The sequence below is a fragment of the Dryas octopetala genome, chromosome 9 (genome assembly GCF_963921425.1).
Source record: "Dryas octopetala chromosome 9, drDryOcto1.1, whole genome shotgun sequence".
NCBI lineage: Eukaryota > Viridiplantae > Streptophyta > Magnoliopsida > Rosales > Rosaceae > Dryas > Dryas octopetala.
Genome location: NC_141374.1, coordinates 4931928 through 4947466, shown reverse-complemented (window position 1 = coordinate 4947466; position 15539 = coordinate 4931928). Strand labels below are relative to the sequence as shown.

The following is a 15539-nucleotide window of genomic DNA, read 5'->3' as shown; positions in this document are numbered from 1 at the left end:
AAATTTAAGTAAAAAAATTACCATAAGCCAAAATTTGAGTTGTTACACTCAGTGAAGACAAAGCTTGACTAGGTGAGTGGCACGTGAAAAAAGGAAGGAAAGATAAAAAAAAAAAGACTGAAGAAAGAGGCATGGGGAAAAAAAGTAAGGAAAGAAAAAAAAAAGTGAAAAAATAAGGGGGTTTTGGGGCCTTTGGGCAATTGGAAAGAAAAAAAAAGTTTGAGATTTCGTTTAGTTATTTTAAACCTTAAACTCTAATACATTTTTATATAAAAAATTAATTAAAAATATCCTAAAGGGCCTAAAACCTAATATCCTAAAGAATCTAAAGTGAATAGGGTTTACTATATAAATTATAGAGTATAAAGAGTACTAGGGTATATAGAGTATATAAAGTATTAGGGTTTAAATTTTAGTGTATAATTAAATTATACAGTATAAATAATATACTAATTTTATTTATTCATTATACTAATTTTATTTAACAGTATTTGCTCCAGCGCGCATTATATTCACTTTATATCACATGAAACCTACTATATAATTTGTTTTTTCAATGTTTTTTATCAATTTAGTATATAATATGTTAAATAAACATATGATAAAGTTTCATTAAAAATTTCCGTCGTTTCTGTCTAATTTTTGTCGAAATTTAAAAATTTTCAAAATTTCCTCGAAATCGGAAATTTAATTCTTTGGTTATATGGATGATTTTTATTTGTGAATGAGAATTAATGCTATTGTTTAGCTATATAATTTTTTTTATAATTTTTTTATAATTTTATTTTTTATGCCCAAAAGGCTTATGCTTAATGCGTCAAGGCTTATGCCTCACCTTGTGAGACTGAAAACGCATTGCGTGACGCTTTTGCGTTTGAAAACACTGAATGTGATTAAAGATTCTATGAAAGCTGGAGAAAATACAATCATGTTTCTGCCCTCATTCCAGAGCTCGATGAAGCTCAAAGTGTTTCTTCGCCAATTGACTTCAATGTCATTGAGAGGACTAACTTAGGGTCTAAGTGAAGGTAAATGTTAATCTTGAACTAATAGTTCGAATCTAAGCTTGTAACACTTTCTATAAGGCTAATGCTTAATTATTCTGTCACTTTCCCATATCACTTCACTGTAAGCTTTCAGTACTTATTAAATTTTTATAGGATATTACCAAACACTTGTCTAATGCCCTTTTCTTTTTTTTTTTTTGGTCAGAAATATTTTAAAAGCCACAATAATCACAAATGGAGCCTAAAGCATAGTCATGTGTACCATGAGAGAACCAATAACCTGATTCTTTTTTTTTTTTCCTTTTCTTTTTTTTTGGTGCCAAGCATTCATCTCTATTGCTATGGTGCAGTACATTCATTTGTTGGACTATATGGAACAATGAGATGAATATGCATCACATAATTAGACATATTGAATTATAGCATTTCGGATTTCCCCACTAGGGAATTATTGACAACCTTATTAGTCTTTTTTTGTTTTTGGTGTCAACATTGACCATTACCTATCCCTATTTTGTGCATTTTTGTCTCAGGTGTTGTTATGGGGGCTTCATATGTTGCAATTTCGTCAACTTTCCATGAGATAGAAACTACTTCAAATGAGATTGATCAGTCAGAAGTGAATACTCAATGTGTGTTGAAGGCTTCCTCTGAATATGTGGTTTGGGGTGTGTATGTCAGTAAGAGTTACTGACACATTAATCCAGGACAACCAAATTTGGAAATTTTGTGAATGTCTAATTAGAAGCCTTACATTAAGTCTCTGAATTTGGTTTTGTGATGGATTAATGTGCATGTGCCAGTAACTCTCTATGAAATCCATGCATGTTTCTTCTTTTTCCTAATTAGGCTACAAAGTTTGCAGTTTTTTAAAGTAGGGTGGGCATTTAAATTGTGAACTAAAAATCTGGACCAGACCAATCCATTAAAAAATGGGAAAAAACCGTGTTGACCAAAATTAGTCAACATCGGGAAAAAAACCAACTTATCTATATTTATATTTTATTAAATACTAGATTATTAATTAAGGAGAGATAGACAATAATTAATTAAGGAAAACCGTTCTATTTTATTATATAGATTATATAAAAGTTATATATATTCAATAAAAAAGGTGTAAGCATTTTCTGCACCTGCTGGATTTAAACCCAAGACCTTTTAAGGTTAATTAAAGTGTGAATTCCCACTACACCACTTAGCTACTTGCGATATTCAAGTACATGTAATATATTTATAGGCATATTGATACTTCAAATATAATAACTTATAGAATTAAATATATTTTATATATCATTTCTTTGGACTTGAAGATATTATTTTAAGTGTATATTTAAATATTATCATTGCAAAAAAGTCTAAACATATTACTAGTTTATATTTTATATAATTTATAGTTTATATATTGTAAAAATATTACTAAAAGTTCAAAACTATAATTTATAGTTTATATACTAAAATTATTATAGTATAGAGTTAATTTTTAAGGTATAATCGTATAAGATTTTAGATTTTTTGGTTTGAGGTATAAAGTTGTGGTGTAGAATATCAATTATAGTTTATGAATATAAGGTTATGGTGGGTAATACCAATTACCGATCTTTGTGGGATTCACTCTTCATTGCATCTCAATGATCAGAACCGTTCATTTTTTAGGTCTATTTTTAAGGATCATCATCGCAAAAAATTAGTTAAATCGATAATTGTTTGATCATCTAAACTATGCAAACAAACAAATATCTTTAAATATTGTTACTGTTAATCAAATGACTAAACAATTTTCGATTTAGATGATTTTTTGCATGAATGATTATTTAAAACATAAACGATTCCAATAATTGAATGATGTGCTCAAGATAACCCCAATTGCTCAAATTCCTTAAACTCCAATAAACCCTAATTCTCTAAAGGACAATGCTTGCCTAAGACCATGGTCTTAGGAGCTCCTAAGATCCTACCCCCAAAACTCATATTTCGGCTATACCGGCTCAAAATCGGAACCATTTATTTTAAAGATCACCTATTCAAGATCATTTATGCAAAAAATCAAATCAATCGAAAATCGTTTGGTTATATAACTGTTACGAACAAATAGACGGTTTATATTTAAAGAGTGATTTCTTGACCAAACCGTCTATTTTATTCGATAACAATTATATAATCAAAAGATTTCTAATTGATTTGATTTTTTACAAAAATAATCTTGAATATGTGATCTTTAAAATGAACGGTTCCGATTTTGAGCTGGCTTGACCAAAATATAAGTTTAGGTAGGGTCTAAGGAGCTCCTAAGACCATGGACATAGGCAAGCATTGTTATTTCCTAAACGCTTTTATTTTTTTATTTTTTCCTTCCTTTCCTTTCATTTCTCACTTTCTCTTTCTCTCTGACAAATCTATTCTCTGTTCTCTTTAGGGGTGGGCGTTTAAATCGGAAACCGGGTGCACCGAATCGAACCGGGGGGAAAAAAAATCGTAAAAAACCGCTTTGACCAAAACTGGTCAACACCGGGTCAAAACTGGACCTGACCGGACCGGTCCAATCCAGTTCCGGTCCAATTTTTCACTTCACAGAATTGGACTGGACTGGATTGGACTGTTTAATTAATATGTATTTTTAATTTTTATATATATTTAATTTATATACAATTTTTATACACTTTATAAACATTTTTACATACATTTTTACATACATTTTTACACATATTTTACACATTTTAGATAATAAAATTAATATTAACCTAGCTATATTTTAGACCATAAAATATATATTATATAACCAAATGGCCTATATTCTATTTATATAATAATGTTTTAGTAAATAATTTTAGTTATACATTTTATAATAAAATTAGTATATTCTTTATACTCTATAATCTATATACTAAACCCTATATACTAAAATTATTATAGTTATAGGATATAGTATATAGTTAATTAGTTATAAACTTCTAATAGAGGAAATTATATATTAGGGTTTAGGGTTTAGGGTTTAAAGTTTAAAGGAAACCCTATAATCCAATAATCTATACCGTAAACCCTAAAAGTAATAAGTATATAACATATATAACTAATAACTATATAAGTATATAAACCCAATTGAAATCCCAATGAAAACCCAATTAGACTCATAGTCAACTCTAAGTCTATAACCCTATACCCTAATACAATTATAACCAGATATATACCCTAAACTATATTAATTAGTTAATTACTCTATTCATATATTATATATAAGTAATAAGTATATAAGTATATAACATCTATAACTATATACCCAATTGAAACCCCAATTAGACTCATAGTCAACTATAACCCTATATCTTAATACATTATAACCATATACCCTAAACTATATTATTTAGTTAATTACTCTATACATATATTATATATAAGTATATAACATATATAATTATATAAGTATATAAACCCAATTGAAACCCCAATTAGACTCATAGTCAATTATAACCCTATACCCTAATACAATTATAACCATATATATACCCTAAACTATATTAATTAGTTAATTACTCTATACATATATTATATATAAGTAATAAGTATATAAGTATATAGGCTCCTTCTATTGAGGTATACCTCAACTTATTTATGTTGAGGTATGACTTTGTTGGGGCCCACACGAGTCGCTTTGTGTCGATCCGAACCGTTCGCAAGGATCATCTTCATTGATAGATTATCCTTGCAAAAAATTAGTCAAATTGGAAATCATTTGCCTATTTAACTTTGATAAAACAAATGAACGGTTTCATCAAAAATATTTGGTTCGTCCATTTATTTGATTAAAGTTAGATAGGCAAATAATTTCTGATTTGGCTAATTTTTTGCAAACATGATCTATCAATGGAAATGTAAAAAATGAACGGTTCGGATCAATACAAAACGACTAGTGTGAGCCCTAATAGGGTGTACCTCAACATAAATAAGTTGAGGTATACCTCAATAGAAGGAGCCTGGTATATAACATCTATAACTATATACCCAATTGAAACCCTAATTAGACTTATAGTCAACTATAACCCTATATCCTAATACATTATAACCACATACCCTAAACTATATTAATTAGTTAATGAATCTATACATATATTATATATAAATAATAAGTATATAAGTATATAAACCCAATTGAAACCCCAATTAGACTCATAATCAACTATAACCCTATACCCTAATAAAATTATAACTATATACCCTAAACTATATTAATTAGTTAATTACCTTATACATATATTATATATAAGTAATAAATATATAAGTATATAACATGTATAACTATATAAGTATATAAAGTATGAGGAGTGTTCTAAAGCTAACCAGTTAGCAAGTTAATACGAAGCTAACCATGCTTTTGAGCCCATCACATAACTAATTTCATAATCCGAACCATCAATTATTTAGGTCATACTTCAAAGATCATCATTACAAAAAATCAACTAAATCAGAAATCATTTAGTCATCTAATTAAGATTAAATAAATAGACGATCAGTATTTTCGATAAAATCATATAAAGAGTTGTTGTTATAATCAAATGGCTAAATGACTTCCGATTTTAGAGATTTTTTACATGAATGATCTTTGAAGCATGGTCTAGAAAATAAACGGTTTGAATTTTGAAATTACATTGTGCAGTGGGCCCAACAAAGTAGTTACTTTTATATTAATTTACTAACTAGTTAATTTTAGAGTATTTTTGTATAAAGTATAAACCCAATTAAAACCCCAATGAAACCCCAATTAGACTCATAGTCAACTATAACCATATATCCTAAATTATATTAGTTACTCTATACATATATAAATAATAAATATATAACATATATAACTAATTAAGTATAACTATATAATCACAATTGAAACCCCAATAAAAGTTAAAACCCCAATTTAATTACACAAATAGTTAAGTGTTCAAGTGACTTAAGTCACAAACACAAACCGAAAGACTCAACCAATTTAATTACACAAATAGTTAACTGTTTCAGTTGATACTTTGACTCAACCAATTCATCTCAAAGTCTGAAAGACTGAAACCCTCACGCCGCAGTCACTCACCTCACTCAGACTGAAACCCTCACGACTCACCTCACTCAGACACTCACGCAGTCACCACCATCACGCAGTCACGCAGACAGCAGACTCACCTCACTCACGCCGTCGCGATCTTCCTCTCGCCGTCGCGGTCTTCCTCACGCCTTGTCCGTCGCCGACTCGCCGAGTTGCCCTCGCCATCTTCCTCTCTTCCCGTCGCCGTCGCCGTCGCCGTGGCGATCTTCCTCTCGCGATCAGTCCGTCGCGATCTTCCTCTCGCCGTCGCCTCTCGACTCGACCCGTGGGTAAGTTCTCTCATCACTCATCTCTCATATCTCAGTATCTCGGGTTAGATTTTGGGTTAGATTTAGGGTTTGATTTAGGGTTAGGTTTAGGGTTTTTTATCATCTTTTTATGGATCCATCAATTTTATGGTCTTGCATGCTTCTGATTATATGGAAATAATCTCAACCAGTTTAATTTTAAACTCGATCCTTTTTTTTTTGGAATAAAATTCAGCAAAGTTCAATATGCTTTCAATGTTTCATAAAATTCTCACTCTGTTTCAGAGGGGGCTCCCAAATTCCTACCCAGCTCTCCTCTCCAAATTATATTGTTAACAAAAATGTGAAACAGAGGAGACTTCAACATAATTTCATAAAGTGTTTTGTAAAGTCAATTTGCTTTAGCAAAATAATATTGATAAGACACAATTTAGTAGAGTTTGTTGGCCACACGTTTTGTACCATTATATGCTGATGGGTGGATTTTTCATAATTCCATTGTTATTGATATTAATGTGTCTTAAGAATTTTTCTCATTAAGTTCTGGTATCCAATTTACAGTGATTTATATCATTCTGTGTTTATGTTAATTTGTCTAGCTGTAAGTCTTTAACTAGACTTCAGTTGTTTGCTTGCTTATCTGCAGAGCCGTTGCTGCTTAAAAGAGCAAAACTTCCTACATGGGATCGTTGTTGACTGTCCTTGTCTTCAAAAAGAAGTATTGCACAACCTTTGTTTGCTCAAACTGGACCTCTCTCTGTGAAGAATAACTCTGTGAAGGTTTGCCAATACTCTGTTGTTTGTTTTTTGGATTGTTAATAAGTTTTAGCATTTCTAATTTTCTGTATATGGGTTTTCTATGTTGTTACCTCGTGATCGCTCTACAATATGATCCATCCATTGAAGAAATAGAGTTTTATGAAGCACTTGAAGAAGGTATTAAACTTAGTTTTTACTTTTTTTTATAACTTAGTTTATTGTATTAAACTTTCTTTGTTTATTGTATTAACTTAGTTTTTACGAAAAGTGCATTTTTTGATTTGTTTTACAGAATATGTCTTCAGCCACTTCAAAGAAAACAGTCCCTGCTGTTCAGTGTTGAGTAGGTAGCCAAAATGGTAAGTTTTTGACTTTCACAAGTTCAAAAAATTTAATTTGTTAAGTTGAATTCTATTGTTTAGTTGCTTAGTTATTTATTTATAGTGTTTGATGACAATTGGTTGTTGACATGAGTTATTTGAAGACAATTGGTTGGTGGCAGGGGGTTGATGATTGGTTAGGATATTTTAATTTGTGTTATTTTTAGTTATGTAACTTAATTTGTTTTTGATTGGTTTGTACTTTGTAATTTGTATTAGGTTGGTTTGTAATTTGCATTTGGTTTGTATTTCTTTAGCTTTGGTTGGTTTTTATTTTTTAATTACTTGCACTTGGATAATGGTGTATGGTTAGTAAGTTACTAAGTTAAGTACTTAACTTTGTATGGTTATATGTATGGTTGATGTCTTGAATCTTGATAGGTGATGAAATGGTTTGTAACTTTGAGTCTTTGAGGTTGTGAAATGGTTATTGGTTGATATTTTGTAGGTTGTGGAATGGTACAAAAAACGTGATTGTTGAATGTTGATGACTTGATGTCTTATATGTTAATTGTTAAATGTTGAATTGTTGTTAAAAAAAATGTTTTGATTTGTTGTAAAAAAAAATGTTGTGATTTGTTGTTAAAAACTGAAAAAAAACATGTTTAAAATTTTTTTTGGCCCAAAAATTTAATTGGGCTAAGGCCCAAATAGTGAGGCCCAATCCCAAACAGTAAACTGGACTGAACTGGAACTGTTTCAGTTCAGTTTGGTCCAGTTCTGAGCCAAAATTTTCAGTTCTATAGTACTGGACTGGACTGGATTAGTTATACAGTTCAGTGTACAGTTTGGGGTGAGCACTGGACTGTACTGGACCGTGCCCACCCCTAGTTCTCTCTCCTTAATTTGGCGTGATGCCGGCGAGCTAGGCGGCAAGACCACCACCAAACTCTCCCTCTCTTCCTCCTCTCCCTCCCCATGGCCTTCTCTCTACCAGATCTCTTCTCTCTCTTCTTTCTCCTCCCTCCCTGATCACCTCTCTCTTCGATCTGCCGGCCTCCGTTGACCATCTTTATAATATTTGCAGCACATTGCAGGATCATAAGAAATTTTACATGTTCCTAATCTCTATCAATTAACTATTTCTTCAGTAACAAAGGAGATTGAGAACTCCATGAAAGACTCTTTGTCAAAGGTATGAAACATGTCCTGCTTGCATTCACTTCTGGAACTCTTCTGTGAGGATTTTTTTTTGTTAATCAAGATGTGTTTTTAGATTCTTCATTGTTAGATTCACCGAGTTTTTAGATTCGTCATTGTTAATCAAGATGTGTAGCACCCATATCTGAACTGATGATGAAAGTTTCCTCTGATGTTTGCTTTGTTGATGTGAATATTCCAGGTCAATATCCCCTATATTGGAAGAGGAAACCTGTGAAGCAAACACAACCCAACCAAAAATTTCCAAAAGTGATTGTACAGTCAAATTCAAAAATAGATGTTGCAGTCATCAGAGAGGAAACTTCACAGTTGGATCTGAGAGCCCAAGAAGACCAAACATCTGCATGCATTACAGAAGAATGGGAGCAGCTGGTTGTCAATGAAGTCCCCAAGATATGTTCTCCGGCTTGCATTTCCAAGCCTAAGCCAGATAAATCAGTTCTATCGCCACCAGATGGTAACTGGCAGCTTGATGCATGAACCTCGAGGATTTTGGTGAGACTCGAGGTGCCAAGACAGTTCAAAACAGAATCAGTTTCTCCAATCGCCACAAGCAATGCCATGACGAATTCAAGTGTTCAGGTAAAGAAGCCTTTGATCCCATCCCAGCCTATTTGTGCTCCAGACCAACGCATAACCACCAGCCAACTATTGAAACCAAATTTCCAGAGGCGAAACACAACTAGGAAAAAAGCTCCCCTGTGTAAAACATGGACTTAACCTCAAGTATGTCTCTATTACTACAAGTTGCAGAACCTAGTTGCTAGTTTCGATCTATAAGTAACGTACAATTGATGTGATCAATGCTTCTTTGTGTTATAGACATTTCCTGAGATTTGGAATACAAATATTGCATAACAACTTAGCAAGCAATGATAGTAGAGACCAATAAGTCTAATACATGCCTTACGTATAATGTTTCTTATTTTCTTTCTGACAGGTCAGCATTCACATAATATTCTTTTTTTTTTTTTTTTTAGAAATTCGTTGAATATCATTTTACATGTTTACAACGTATAGTTTTATGACGTCTATACAAATTCATTGGATTTGATTAAGTTTTGCTGAAATCAAGTGGTTTCAAAATTGATGAAAATGCTTACCTTTTCCAAAAATTCATTTAAGTCCAGAATAATTAATGTTGTTTGCTTCCAAGGGTGATTGTCGTTTTTCTGTATACAGGTGAAGAGACCAAGATGTCAATTAATTACCCATTTAGAAACTCTGTTACCAGAAATATTCTCTCTCTTTTTGCCTATTTAATTCATAGGACTAAATGACTAATGGAACATGAGTGGAAGCTACCTACATGTAGAATTTTGCTCTACAAGTCACCTTTCTTGAAAAGTTTTTGGGTTTGCCTATTTAATATATATAATACCCTTCTAGGTAAAGCTTTGGTTGATAAATGTGAACTTTTGTTTTCCTTTGGTTGATGTCCTTTTTTCCTTTGTGTGTATTGAGCTACAAGGCAGTCTATGAGTTCGTTTTTTCTGGTAGTTTTATGATTTTAGGTGTGGTCATTTTTTACTTTGTTTCCCTCCACCTAATGCATATGAATTTAACTGTGTTAATTTTGTTGCTTTGTGTTGGCAAAGATGGCAGTCTTTGTGACAGATTTAATGACTGTTATTTCAATGGACATTTTATAGACTTCCTGTACATTTTATACACTTGCTGCACATTTGCACATTTTATAGGCTTGCTACAGATTATTATACATCGGTTAAAAATTTGCCTTTTTTCAGAGGCTTTCTTTCGATGCATTGGTATCAAATTCTGAAAGGAAGTTCATTCTTATGTTAAAGCTGCATTAAATTGGTTACAAATCTCCCTTATGAATAAATGGCTCAAATTTTTCAAGTTTTTTCTTGCACATTATCAATTTCAATCAAATAAAGTTCTTACATTCAAGTGTTTTTTTACTGCACATTACTTTTAAATTACATGATCTCAAATGTAATCATTTATTTATACTAACAAGTCACATTTTTCAAATTTGCAGCTAAGCACAAGAAAAGCCCTCTACAGAAGGCAACAAGCAAGAGCAAAGGCCCCCTGTCCCACAAAGCAAAGAAGAGAACAATTCCCCAGCACAAAATACAAAAACAGGTGAGCAGCCCACGCAAGAAGAATCCCCCAAAACCGATTAAGCCACCTCTGACCACCCATCCACAACTTTTTTTAACAATGAGCAGTTGAATACTGCAAATCTTTTGATTACTATGACACAATTGTCTCACCAACTATTATAATGTTTTTTTGAATGCTGTTTGGTTTATTATTCATATGTTAATAAACCAAACATCATATAAAACATGCCATATATGAATGCACATTTTGTAAATTAAACTTGGTGAACAATCATTCATGTCAATATTTACAAACATATTTAGATTTCCATATATATGTAAAAGTATTATCCTTCCATTAAATTTTATTAGGCCTTGAATGAACATTTTATAGATCTTCTAAACATTTTATAACCTTTTAGCACCCGCGGCATTGTGCGGGCACAATTTCTAGTATAACCCTAAAACAAAATGAAAAGCCTAATCTCTCTCTTTTCACCTGTGTTCCATAGTAAGCCAGAATACAATTGAATTTCAAGTCTATGTTTCTAATTCTTCTTTATGGTTCTGTAAAATGCAGAACTAAAGGGTACAACCACTATTTTATTGGTTTTAAATGGAGGAATTGTGATTGGCTTCGACTCTAGGGAGATGTAGGATGCGAAAATAGGTAAATTGTTGTTATTTTATCTTTCTCTATTTTTTTTTTTTTCAGGGTTTAAGGTTTGTTATTTTTACTTTGTTCAGTCCTTGCATATTTTATGTTTTTAGTTTTAGATTGTACATAAAAAGTTCTATAACTCTGTACAACAATAATTGCAACATTCTTCGGGAATGTTTACCAATGCAAAAAATTGTGCGAGTATTTGAAGAAACAGGCAATAAAAGAGCTTTTGCAAGGCTCCAAACCTGTTTCTTCTATAGCCAAGTTAGGGTTTGAGTATATAAAGACTCTCCACGTTGTTAGAGGCTATATGTGTTATATCGCCGGCATGCAATCAGAGATAATTATTCATCTTGATAAGATTGTCCATGTGTTGAATATCTATAATTTAGTTATTTAGTCTGTTAATATTAAGTATAGAAGTCAGCAGTTTGTCTTCTTGAGTATCGGTGTAACAAAGAAACGAAGAAGATTACAAGACAGCGAGTGGAGATTTCTGATTTTCATGCAATTGGCTTGGGCAGTGGTTTTGCTCACGTTGAATTGCTGAGCAGATTTCCGACATATAACAAAGTCATTCCGGTACAAGAAGCAGTTTAAGCAGTCAAGTTTGCACTACTGCAAGCATCATTGCTTGATTCTAATAAAATAAGAGATTTAAAAGGTAATCAATCTCTCCCTCAATTTTTGTACTCCATTGAGTTATAATTCAATGTATTAATATTATCTCTTCCAGTTGACAATGTTATATTTGACTTCAAATGAAATTGAGGATTCGATCCAATTACTTTCTTGTTCGATTGTATGTGGAATTTTATGATCGCTTCAACACTACTCACATGAATTCAATTTTTCTCATTTATCAATCGGACGATGTTAATGAAAAGAGACTAATGTTGCTTTCATTAACATTGTCCGGTTGATAAATGATAAAAATTGAATTCATGTGAGTAGTGATGAAGCAATCATAAGATTCCACATACAATCGAACAAGAGAGTAAATGAACCGAATCTCAATTCCATTTGAAGTCAAATATAACACGGTTAACCAAAAGAGATAATATTAATACATTGAATTATAACTCAATGAAGTATAAAAATTTAGGGAGAGATTGATTACCTTTTAAATCTCCTACTGTATTAGAATCAAGCAATGATGCTTGTAGTAGTGCAAACTTGACAGCTTCAATTGCTTCTTGTACTGGAATGTCTTTGTTATATGTTGGAAATCTGCTCTGCAATTCAGCGTGAGCAAAATCACCACCCGAGCCAATTGCATGAAAATCAGAAATCTTCACCCATCGTCTTGTGATCTTCTTCATCTCTTTGTTACACCGATACTCGAGAAGACAAACTGCTGGCTTCTGCACCCAATATTAACAGGCTAAATGACTAAATTATAGATATTCAAGACATGAATAATTACATCAAGATGAATAATTACCTCTGACTACATGTCGGCGATATAACACATACAGCTTCTAACAATGTGAAAAGTTTTTATATACTCAAATCCCAACTTGGCTATAGAAGAAACAAGTTTGGAGCGTTGCAAAAGCTTTTTTGTTGCATGTTTCTTCAAATAATCCCACAATTTTTTGCATTGGTAAACATTCCCGATGGATGTTGCAACCATTGTTGTACTGAGTTCTAGAACTTTTTCCGTACAGTCTGAAATTGAAAACATAAAATATGCAAGTACTGAACGAAGTAGAAAATAACAAACCTTAAACCCTGAAAAAAAAAATAGAGAGATAAAATAACAAGAATTTACTTGTTTTCGCATCCAGCGTCCCTAGAGTCGTAGCCAATCACTATTCCTCCATTAATGACACGAGTGAACTGGTGTGAACATGGGGTACGGGAGTTGTGGTGTACCGTGGATGCCACGTGTTAGGATCTGGTGAGGCAAACAAAAGGGTTAGACGGCCAAGATGAGCCCTAGGGTTCGGTATAAGAGACGTCGGGCCTTGATTTGGTTCACAAACATCATTGCTGTCGGTTGAGAATCAGATAGAGTTCGTGACTTTCCGGCTAGTGCGTGAAGATTCAAACGTTGGTGAAGAAGAGAAAAGTGATCCCCTCTTCAATCTGATCAAATCAAGGTAAGGTTAGTACCAAACTATGAAATAACATGAATTTTGGTTGAATTTTTTGGATCTTGAGGCTGTTTTGTATGAGTTTAGTATGAATGTTCTTGAGTTTGGGCAAGAACACGGGTGCTGGGTTTGGTTTTGAGTGAAAGGTAGGTTTAGATCGAAAGCTGAGCGTTTGTGTTTGTGGGATTGCAAATGTCTTCCGCGTGGTAGTGACCAAGTAGACTTTGGCAACGTCTTCTCCGGGGATAGTGTGCCGGAGAGCACACCGTTGGTGGAGCTCTCTAGTCCCACAACACCGAAAGCCCAAGACTTGGAGAAAGTCGAGGATGAGGTGGTAGGTCCGCATAAGGGAAGTAGCGGAGTAGAAGTCGGTGGACCACATCCCGCTGGCGGAGAGGCTGAGGGTGTTAGCGGGGGCCAGAAGGCTGTGCCAACGGTGATAATGCTGTCTGGGTCCGGCGAGGAGTCAGGGGAGTCTGAAGGTAGTGGGGGCGAGGAGCTGCAGGATAGGGTGGAGGTCGTGAGGGCGCACGTTCGGAGAGTCTCCGAGGGCGAAGCGGCCTAGAGCTCTAGGCTGGGTGGTGAAAATGCCGAATGGATGCAGGAGATGTAGCGCGGCTGGGGTTTAGGAGATGGTAGTGTGGCTGGGGTTGGCAGTGTGTCAGCTGAACCTCAACTTCTGGAGGCTGCTCTCCAGTATGTACGTGGTGTGGAAGGTGTGCCGGTTAGAGGAGACTACATACGCTCAATTCACCAACCTCTTCATGGTGAGTGGGCAGAAAAATGGCAGGGTTGGTACGGGTGCGGCTCATGGACGTCGGGGCCCTTCCGGCAGTTCTTTTGCGGCAACCCCACGTTGCAGAAATCTTGGTATAAGAGGTTCGTGTGGGCCTCCGGCAGCTGGGAGGTTGCGGAGGGTGGCCACGACCATGCAAACCTTAGTTGCGGTGCTTTACCCATGTATTGTGTCATTGGGTGTACTCCGATGATTGGATATTGCTGACCATGTGTATATTTTGTGAATGCAGGTAACTACAGTCGGTTGCTGCTGGGTGATAGAGAGCTGAAAGAGATCCAGCGAGTGGAGAAAACACTATCAGCATCCCGCAGAAGGACAAAGCTGCTGACGCTGTCGGCAGCCCTTAACTTCGCAAAACTAGCGCCGTATCCTCGTAAGTGAAGGACCGGATGGAAAGGGTGTGTGTGTGTAACGTGTCATGTGAATAAGTACTGAGCCAACTGGCTACTGTCTAATATCAGTTTATGGTCATTGTTCATCCTCAATCTGCTAATTAAGCTTGGTTTAAATGTCCAGCTAAGTTTTTCACATTATTAATTAGATTGGTTATGGCTTTGGTTTTGAATTATGTTTCTTGGTGCAATGGGTAGCAGTATTTTAAGCACTTGATTAGTGTTATGGGCCTATGGCACACATATATGAACATTAGACTTAGCTCTAAAGCATGTGAGGAGCGCTAATTCTTGTGCAAATTAAATTGTTAAAGGTTAATTGTTTGTATAATGAAGCTTTCTTTTAGTTTGGTTCTTTAATTTTGGTGAGTTTTTAAGTGACTGATGATGTTCTTTCAAAAGCTTTTTCACAATTTCCTTCCTTTTATATGGCCAGAGTAAGTATCTGCCTGACTTGCTTCTTCCCCCCTCTTTAAAGTATCTTTTATTACTAACAATTGTCTGCGTGGTGTGAACTTTTACATTTCTTCTTTCGTTTTTTTATTTTCAGAGCACAGAGCACTTAATCTTAGGTAGTGGTTAGATGGGTGACCTTATGAATGTTGACATACATTGTATAAGCTGTGAAGAATGAGTGCGTATCAAGCAGGTTTCGCTGGAGCTGAAGCGTCTGGCCTCGTTCTCGAAACAGGGTCAAGTCCCTCCTCCTCCTCCGCGACGTCATTTTGATCGAACGCAGTCGGCGGCGCCGCCTGCACTGAAGGGCCTCAAGTTCATCAGCAAGACAGATGGAAATGCAGAGTGGCCTGCGGTTGAGAAGCGGTTCGACCAGCTCACTGCTTCCTCCAATGGCTTGCTTCCTCCCTCGCTTTTCGGCG

At 34.4% G+C, this 15539-nt stretch overlaps 1 long non-coding RNA gene across 1 annotated transcript; it reads left to right on the top strand.

Moving 5' to 3' along the window:
- The first annotated feature begins 6030 nt into the window (after positions 1–6030).
- Positions 6031–15196, top strand: LOC147273340 (uncharacterized). The gene is made up of 8 exons (XR_015119772.1): positions 6031–6356; positions 6982–7115; positions 7242–7271; positions 7387–7453; positions 8817–9217; positions 10641–10747; positions 11288–13481; positions 14499–15196. It is a non-coding gene; the product is annotated as an uncharacterized LOC147273340 (long non-coding RNA).
- The last annotated feature ends 343 nt before the right edge of the window (positions 15197–15539 follow it).